Here is a 9,892-nt window from a genome sequence, read left to right on the forward strand (position 1 = left end):
CCTCCCAAAGTGCTGGGATTACAGGCTTGAGCCACCGCGCCCGGCCGACATTTTTTAATAATAAAGAAACAGGGAAAATAAAAGACTTCTCTTGATTCTTACCTTCGCTGGAAGGCTTTCCTCCCCACTCCTGTTACTGCTTTAAAGTCTGTGCTGTCCATCCTTTTTCTTTCCAAGGTATAGCTCTGAGGCATATATCATACTGTACTTTATTTTCTTGTTTTCTGGTCTCTTCTCTCTGTAAACTTTGAAGTCCTTAAAGGGCAACATGCTCTCTTTCATCTGTTTTTTTTTTTTTTTTTTTTGAGACGGAGTCTCGCTCTGTCGCCCAGGCTGGAGTGCAGTGGCCAGATCTCAGCTCACTGCAAGCTCCGCCTCCGGGGTTTACGCCATTCTCCTGCCTCAGCCTCCCGAGTAGCTGGGACTACAGGCGCCCACCACCTCGCCCGGCTAGTTTTTTGTATTCTTTAGTAGAGACGGGGTTTCACCGTGTTAGCCAGGATGGTCTCCATCTCCCGACCTCGTGATCTGCCCGTCTCGGCCTCCCAAAGTGCTGGGATTACAGGCTTGAGCCACCGCGCCCGGCCTGCTCTCTTTCATCTGTAACTGTCCAGCATTTATTCCTGTACCTGGCACAGGATTGGGTGATCCATTCATCCTCGTTCAGTCAAGAACAGAAGAAAGTCTAATTTAGGAATTTTCTTCAGGGCTACCAATTCAAGTGACTCTAAGAAGAGCAATGGTTTGGGGTTTTAAATTTTTGTTTCACATTATAGAAGTGATGCTTGCAAATTACAATAATTTAAAAACAAACTAAAAAATAAAGTAATTTCATTCCTGTCATTTACACACTTGTCAGAGTTGAGTTTAGCAAGTATCCTTCCAGAACAATTTCTATGCAATTATAAACACACACACGCACACACATACACGTGTACTACTATAAATGTCATCTGGAAACTTACTTTTTAAAAATCTAATAATATGGAGCTTACCATATTTGTGTATAAATAGATCTGCATCATTCTTTACACAGGCTATGTAGTAATTGTATGGCTGTGCATTGATTTTATTTCACTACCGCATTTGAATAAGCATGTGGGTACAGAAGCAGTCTCTACATGAAATGACTACCCCAGACAAAAAGGGATTTGGCAACCAGTAGCCCAGACAAAAAGGGATTTAGCCTTGAACTGTGGGTACAAAGTCAGAGTAAACTGGCAAGGAAAGGAATTTACCAGAAGTCTCAGCTTACAGAGTCCTGGTCTATTCAAGGAACAAAATAGAGATCATGGAAGAGAAAGAACCAAGTATGAAACTGAATGGAGCCAAGTGACAAGTGTGAGACCTGTAAGCACCTAATTTGTGTATGCCGAGTTACCGTCCCACTGTATGAGCATAGTCCCTGCACCCTCAGGCAGCCAAGACACTACACAGCCTCTAGGAACAAGTGAAAGTGATAAGTGTATGGGCCCTGGTTCATCTGGGACGAGAAAGTCCCACTGGCTTCCCAGTGACAACAGAAAGTTACCCAAGCAAGTGTGGATGAAATCCTGCTAATGTTTCTAGAGCCAGCCAGTCTCATCACGGGTGCCCCGACCGCTTTCGCTTTCCCCAGTCATTTCTTACGCACGAAAACATGCCCCTTTTGCTGGCAAGCCCTCCCTCCTTTCTGAGAGTCCTCACCCACCCCAACTATCCAAACTCATTTCCCTCTTAGTTTCTTTTCTTTCTTTCTTTCTTCCTTTTTTTTTTTTTTTTTTTTTTTCCCCCAGACAGAGTCTCTGTCACCCAGGCTGGGATGCAGTGGCGTGATCTCAGGTCTCTGTAACCTCCACCTCCCGGTTTGAAGCGATTCTCCTGCCTCAGCCTCCCGAGTAGTTAGGATTACAGGCGCATCCCACCAAACCTGGCTAACTTTTGTATTTTTGGTAGAGATGCGGTTTCACCATGTTAGCCAGGCTGGTCTCGAATTCCTGGCCTCAAGTGATCTACCCTCCTTGGCCTCTGAAAGTGCTGAGATTACAACCATGAGCCACCACGCCCGGCCTTATTTCCATCTTAGTTTCTTTTTCTTTTTCTTTTCAACACGGAGTTTCGCTCTTTTTGCCCAGGCTGGAGTGCAATGGTGCGATCTCAGCTGACCGCAACCTCCGCCTCCCGGGTTCAAGCGATTTTCCTGCCTCCGCCTCCTGAGTAGCTGGGATTACAGGCATGAGCTACCACCCTGGCTAATTTTGTATTTTTAGTAGAGACGGGGTTTCTCCATGTTGGTCAGGCTGGTCTTGAACTCCCGACCTCAGGCGATCCACCCGCCTTGGCCTCCCAAAATGCTGGGATTACAGGCGTGAGCCACTGCGTCCGGCTCCCTATTGGTTTCTAATACCCATCCTGTTAACTCAAACTGGTACTGTGTCAACAAAATGATGATGGAGCGCATTGAGACTATTAAAATGGGTTGTATAATCATTGCCTGCCTGTATCAAAACATCTCATGTATCCCATAAATATATACACCCACTAAGTACCCACAAAAATTAAGATGAAAAATTTATTTAAACAATTAAAACTTTTTTTAAAAAAAGAGTTGTGATATCCTGATGGTGTTGCTCACTCCAAAACACGGCATGAACCCATCCCTGTCAATTCGTCTTCACTGCCATGTCACAAATATGTGCTCATGGCCCTGTCTGCTGCTAAGCACAAGCATTTCTGCAAGTAAAATAAATAGTAATGAGTTTATATGCACAGTTTGCTTTATATAAATCCAATGAGTGGTGATCCAAGAAGTAACAAATTTTGGTAAATACTAAAACTGGGAATTTCAATCTGGGATTCTGTATCGCGTTAGGAAAGCTCAATGTTGATTATTTGAATGCTATTCAATAATGTTCATTGGCAGTTTTTCGTGTTTGAATATTCGCTCTGGGTTACAGTCATCTGTAAATACTTTAGCAGAAGAAATGCAAAAGAAGAGATAATGCTGTTATAAAATACCAGTGAAATCGGAACTAATCTATAATCTGAATTTGCAAAAATATTATCAACTTCAACAGTAAAACCAAAATCAGGGCAAGCATTATAAAAGTAAATGAGCTTGTATGAAGCATCATGTACTCTAATCCCTAATTTAAAGACGCTTCTGGATGTATTTTTAGCAATTCAACTGACATCAATTCAAATGAAAGGGATTTCTCTTACATCTGGACTATCTGTCAGGAATCAAATATCAAGACTATTAGACAAGGCAACTAATGCTTTGCATGTTTATGTTTTTCTTTTTCTTTTCTTTCTTTCTTTTTTTTTTTGAGATGGAGTTTCAGTCTTGTTGCTAGGCTGATGCAATGGCACGATCTAGGCTTACCACAAACTCCGCCTCCCGGGTTCAAGCGATTCTCCTGCCTCATCTTCCCAAGTAGCTGGGAATACAGGCATGCACCACCACCCCTGGCTAATTTTGTATTTTTAGTAGAGATGGGGTTTGTCCATGTTGGTCAGGCTGGTCTTGAACTCCCGACCTCCGGTGATCCATCCGCCTTAGCCTCCCAAAGTGCTGGGATTACAGGCGTAAGCCACCGCGCCCGGCCTGCATGTTTATGTTTTTTATTTTAAGAATGTTAACTATTTTGGCTGGGCATAGTGACTTATGCCTGTAATCCCAGCACTTTGGGAGGGAGGTTGAGGCGGGAGAACCGCTTGAACCCAGGAGGCAGAGGTTGCAGTGAGCTGAGATCGCACCACTGCACTCCAGCCTGGGTGACAGAGAGAGAGACCATGTCTCAAAAAAATTTTAAAATTAAAAAAAGTCTTTTTCTTTGAAGATCTTGCATACTAACATTTAAAACATTAAATCAAGTGTTATGAAAATACAGAATAGTTTTTAATATCAAGAATTTCTGAGAATTCCTGGGAATTTCTATTTTATTCCCAAATCCTAAAAATTGGCCATAAAATGATAATTTTGAAGCTATTGATGGGAATTTTGGGTGCTATAATATAATTGTATCTATTCTCATATATGCTTAAAAGTTTATTTTTTTGAGTCGGAGTCTCACTCTGTTGCCCAGGCTGGAGGGCAGTGGCACGATTTCGCCTCACTGCAACCTCTGCCTCCCTGCTTCAAGTGATTCTCGTGCCTCAGCCTCCTGAGTAGCTGGGATTACAGGTGCCGCTGACACATCGGCTAATTTTTGTGTTTTTAGTAGAGACAGGATTTCACCATGTTGGCTAGCTGGTTTTGAACTCCTGACCTCAAGTGATTTGCCCACCTTGGCCTCCTGAAGTGCTGGGATTACAGGCATGAGCCACCGTGCCTGGCCTATGTTTAAATTTTTCCAAACCAAAACTGGATAATTTGGGCTACATTCCTGCACAAACTACTTTGATGACTTTCTAGCACCCTCAGGATGAAAGCCAACCTTTTTGTGCCCTTTAAAGCTTGCATAATTTTGACCTGTTCACCCTCCAGCTCCAACTCTCACTCTCCTACTACTTTCCAGTGACATCAGCCTGCTCTCAGTTCCTCAAACTCATTACTTTACTGACTCAAGGTCTTTGCCCATGCTGTTTACTCTGCTCAGAATACCTTTCAGGCCAGCACTTTGGGAGGCCGAGATAGGTGGATCACATGAGGCTAGGAGCTTGAGACCAGCCTGGCCAACATGGTGAAACCCTGTCTCTACTAAAAATACAAAAATTAGCTGGGCATGGTGGACCAGGCCTGTAATCCCAGCTACTCAGAAGGCTGAGGCAGGAGAATCGCTTGAAGCTGGGAGGTAGAGGTTGCAGTGAGCCGAGATCAAGCCACTGCACTCCAGCCTGGGCGGCAGAGCGAGACAACATTGCAAAAAAAACCCAAAACAACAACAAAAAAAACTCATGGTCGCGTGCAGTGGCTTATGCCTGTAATCCCAGCACTTTGGGTGGCCTAGGCGGGTGGATCACAATGTCAGGAGTTTGAGACCAGCCTGGCCAATATGGTGAAACCCTGTTTTTACTAAAAATACAAAAATTAGCCAGGCGTGGTGACTTGTGCCTATAATCCCAGCAACTTGGGAGACTGAGGTAGGAGAATCACTTGAACCCTGGAGGTGGAGTTTGCAGTGAGCCAAAATCGTGCCACTGTACTCCAGACTGGGCGACAGAGCAAGACTCTGTCTCAAAAAAAAAAAAAGAAAAAAGAGAATACTCTTTCTGCTCTATTACCCTGGCTAACTCTTACTTATCTTTATTTTATTTTATTATTTATTTATTTATTGAGATGGAGTCTCGCTCTGTCGCCCAGGCTGGAGTGCAGTGGTGCGATCTTGGTTCACTGCACCCTCCAACTCCCGAGTTCAAGACATTCTTTTGCCTCAGCCTCCTGAGTAGTTGGGACTACAGGAATGCATCACCACACCCAGCTTTTTTTTTTTTTTTTTTGGATTTTTAGTAGAGATCGAGTTTCACCATATTGACCAGGCCAGTCTTGAACTCCTGACCTCATGATCCACCTGCCTCAGCCTCTCAAAGTACTGGGATTACAGGCTTGAGCCACCATGCCGGGCCTCTTACTTATCTTTAAATATGAGTTCCTCTTAAAGGTTTTCCTTAGACCAAGCTCCTCCCTGCTGCCAAATCTAAATCAGGTCTTCCTGTGAAATTCTCCCACCATCCTGCCATCCTTCATATCACTTCTCACAGTTTATAGTGATATATTTATTCATGCGCCTTTTGGTTTAACGACTGTTCCTCACTACATGGTAAGGGCAGGGGGCATGTCCTTTTGGTTCACCCCTATTGTATCTATCTACACTCTTAGCACAATGCTTGGTACGAAATTGGCCCTCGGTAAACAATCCAACTGTCCAAGGAAGACATATACTTTGACAAGAAGGAAATCAAGTTCAGCAGAATTGCTCTTAGTGAATATGTGAGAGCTCTCAGAACCACCAATTCTTTTTTGTATTGCCCACAAATCCCATTCTAGAATTTCACCTAAGATCAACATTGAGCTTGCTATTTATCATTTCTGGAATCTACCTCTCTCATTCTTCTTATTCTTTTTTTCTGAGATAGGGTTTCACTATGTCACCCAGGCTGGAGTACAGTGGTACGAACATGGCTTACTGCAGCCTTGACCTCCAGGTTCAAGCAATCCTCGTGCCTCAGCCTCCCATGTAGCTGGGACCACAGATGCACGCCACCACACCTGGCTTTTTTTTTTTTTTTTTTTTTTTGGTAAAGAAGGGGTTTTGCCATACTGCCCAGGCTGGTCTCGAATTCCTTGGCTCAAGCAATCCGCCCACCTCAGCCTCCCGAAGTGCTGGGGTTACAGTGTGTGCCATTGTGCCTGGCCCCTTTCTTCTTTTTTGTTTTATTTTGTTTTGTTTTTTTCAGATAGAGTCTCACTCTGTCGCCCAGGTTGGAGTACAGTGGCGTGATCTTGGCTCACTGCAACCTCTGCCTCCTGGGCTTAAGCAATTCTTGTGCCTCAGCCTCCCAAGTAGCTGGGATTACAGGTACATGCCACCACGCCTAGCTAATTTTTGTATTTTTAGTGGAGACCAGATTTCATCATGTTAGTCAGGCTGGTCTTGATCTCCTGACCTCAAATGATCCACCCGCCTCGGCCTCCCAAAGTGCTGGGATTACAGGCATGAGCCACTGCGCCTGGCCCCTTTCTCCTTCTCCTTCTCCTTCTCCTTCTCCTTCTCCTTCTCTTTCTCCTTTTCTTCTTTTTTAGATTGGAGACAGAGTCTAGTTCTGTCGCCCAGGCTGGAGTGCAGTGGCACGATCTTGGCTCACTGCAACCTTTGCCTCCCGGGTTCAAGCAATTCTTCTGCCTCAGTCCCCGAGTACCTGGGATTACAGGTACCCGCCACAACGCCTGGCTAATTTTTTGTATTTTTAGTAGAGACGGGGTTTCGTCGTGTTAGCCAGGATGGTCTCGATCTCCTGACCTTGTGATCCGCCCACCTTGGCCTCCCAAAGTGCTGGGATTACACAGCGCCCGGCCCGGCCCCTTTCTTCTTAACAACCTTAATTAAATAGAAAACTGATTCTTTAAGGCTGGCAATGGAGGGAAAAGGCAGCTCAGCAGAATTAACAGGCATAGCAGTCAATTGCTATGTGTGGAACTGATTTGCCTAGAATTCCATGTGTTTTTTTGTTTGTTTTTTTTTCCTTTTTTCTTTTTTTCTTTTTGGCTTGTCAAGTGAAACAGTAGGGAGTGGAGAAGGAACAAAGAAATCTGTGACTGGTTGTGATAAATTAGTTGTAAACACCACTGCACTCGGACCATCCCGAAGTTTTTTTTTTTTTGAGACGGAGTCTAGCTCTGTTGCCCAGGCTGGAGAGCAGTGGCGCGATCTCGGCTCACTGCAAGCTCCACCTCCCGGGTTCACACCATTCTCCTGCCTCAGTCTCCTGAGTAGCTGGGACTACAGGCGGCCACCACCACGCCCGGCTAATTTTTTGTATTTTTAGTGGAGACGGGGTTTCACCATGTTAGCCAGGATGGTCTCGATCTCCTGACCTTGTGATCCACCGCCTCGGCCTCCCAAAGTGCTGGGATTACAGGCGTGAGCCACCGCGCCCAGCACAAAATGGGGAACATTTTTGAAAAGGGAGTTTGGAATCCATCAGAGTTCTATTAATCATCTCCCCCTTCATCCTCCTCTCCTTTGTCAGTATCTTCCAACCCTTCATCATCATCATCATCTTCTTTTTCTTTATCATCTATATCAGGAACCAAGTAGAACTGTAGTGGTTTGGCCAAATATCATCTTTGATGACCTCTCCTAACTCCCCAGCACCTGCATCAGAATGATCAGTGAACCAGGTAAAAAAACCTCTCCGATTCCTCACTCTGGCTTTATTCTGTGTCTGACTTGAATGCTTTGTCAAATTCCCTGCAGATTTTCAGTTGATTGCAGTGGACTTTGAAGATGGATCACCACTCTCATTCAGGTGAAATTTTTTGGAGATAACTTTATTTTCATAGTAAGAATTTTCATCAAAATAAAAATCTAATCTGTAACCTAATAAATATATTCAAATTCTGTCAATTCAACTCTGGTCAAATAATGCAGTGCCTCTTTATCCTCCTCCCCCAGCAGTGCAAACACTTGTGGATGGTTGACAAATAGTTACCCCAAAATTTGGGATTTTGGCAATCAACTCTGATCTCTTTGGGAAAAATAGTTGGCGGAGTTTGCTATATTTCTTTTCTAGTTTCAAAATCTCCTCACTGGCTTGTTCATTAAGTCTATTTCATTTTGTACTTCATCAATACATTCAATTGCTTCCTGCTGGTTGTTTTCTGTCTTCTTCTGCAAGCCCAGAGAGGTAGATGTCTTCCCTGGTCTCAGAGCATGAGGCAGTCTTGGTTTCTTCTTTTGAGGCAGTAGTGGAGACTGGCATTTCAGGGCCATGCTGCTAGAAAAGTCCAACAACCAGATCACAAATCTCATTGCTCAACAGGATGAAGCTCAGAAAACCACCTACAGATTTTTTTAAAGTGGCATGGATAGAATGAAAGTGAAAGGAGTCCTTCCAGAACCCTTAATAAAATCAAGCCTGTTTCCAAGAAGATAAACTCTATAAGGTAAGGACTTCATCTGCCTATTCACGACAGCTCCTAACAGGCCCCAAATATTTGTTTAAGGTTGAGTGTTGACTCCTCTAGGGTTGGCCATGGAGAGAGATCCCTGGTGCACAGCACAAAGTGCGGAAGTAAGGTTACAAGGTGAATCGTGGGCAAAAAAAGTCTTGGTGAAGGTTTGGGTTTGGGGTGTTTTCATTGTTATTGTTACAAATTTTGGTTTTGAATTTGGTTAAATGTTTTTTATGCATCTAAGATAATCATATGGTTTTTCTCCTTTATTCTACTAACATGGTGAATTACGTTAATTGCTTTTCAAATGTTAAACCCATCTTGCATTCCTAGAACAAACTCAGTTTAGAAGGCTGTATTATCCTTTTTACATATTGCTGAGTTCAATTTGCTAATATTTTGTTAACAATTAACTCACCAGGGCCTAAGATTTTAAATTTCAAATCCAGTTTATTTAATTGATATAGGACTATTCAGGTATTTTATTTTTTCTTGAGTCAGTGTGGTCATTTGTGTCTTTCCAGGAATTTATTCATTTCATTTATGTTGTTAAATTTATATTCATAAAAAGTTGTTCATAATGTTCTACTGTCTTTTCAATGTCTGTAGAAACAATAAAGAAGTGCCCTCTTTCACTTGGACCAAAAACTAAATCTTGGGATAAGAGTCAAAACTTGGGGCTGCCAGGCACGGTGGCTGACACCTATAATCTCAGTACCTTGGGAGGCTAAGGGGGGAGAATTGTTTGACCCCAGGAGTTTGAGACCATCCTGGGCAACATAGTGAGACCCCATCTCTTTAAAAGTAAAAGTTAGCCAGGCATGGTGTTGCAATACTGTCATTCCAGCTACTTAGGAGCTGGAAGTGGGAAGATCATTTGGGCCCAGGAGTTCCAGGCTGCAGTGAGACCTGATCCTGCCACTACACTCCAGCCTGGGTGACAAAGCAAGACTCTGTCTCTTAAAAATAAATAAATTAAATATAAACTACAGGGCCGGGCACAGTGGCTCACGCCTGTAATCCCAGCACTTTGGGAGGCCGAGGCGGGCAGATCACGAGGTCAGGAGATCGAGATCATCCTGCCTAACACGGTGAAACCCCATCTCTACTAAAAATACAAAAAAATTAGCTGGGCATGGTGGCGAGGGCCTGTAGTCCCAGCTACTTGGGAGGCTGAGGCAGGGGAATGAAGTCAACACAGGTGGTGGAGCTTGCAGTGAGTCGAGATCACGCCACTGCAGTCTAGCCTGGGCGACAGAGCAAGACTCCATCTCAAAAAAAAAAAAAAAAACCAGG

At 43.8% G+C, this 9,892-nt stretch overlaps 1 pseudogene; it reads right to left on the reverse strand.

The window, feature by feature from the left end:
* LOC108528600 (protein SET pseudogene) overlaps positions 1–8,438 on the reverse strand; it is a 48,623-nt pseudogene extending 40,185 nt beyond the window's left edge.
* Positions 8,439–9,892: the final 1,454 nt, after the last annotated feature.

The sequence above is a fragment of the Rhinopithecus bieti genome, unplaced genomic scaffold, assembly GCF_001698545.2.
Source record: "Rhinopithecus bieti isolate Rb0 unplaced genomic scaffold, ASM169854v2 scaffold_5002, whole genome shotgun sequence".
Lineage (NCBI taxonomy): Eukaryota > Metazoa > Chordata > Mammalia > Primates > Cercopithecidae > Rhinopithecus > Rhinopithecus bieti.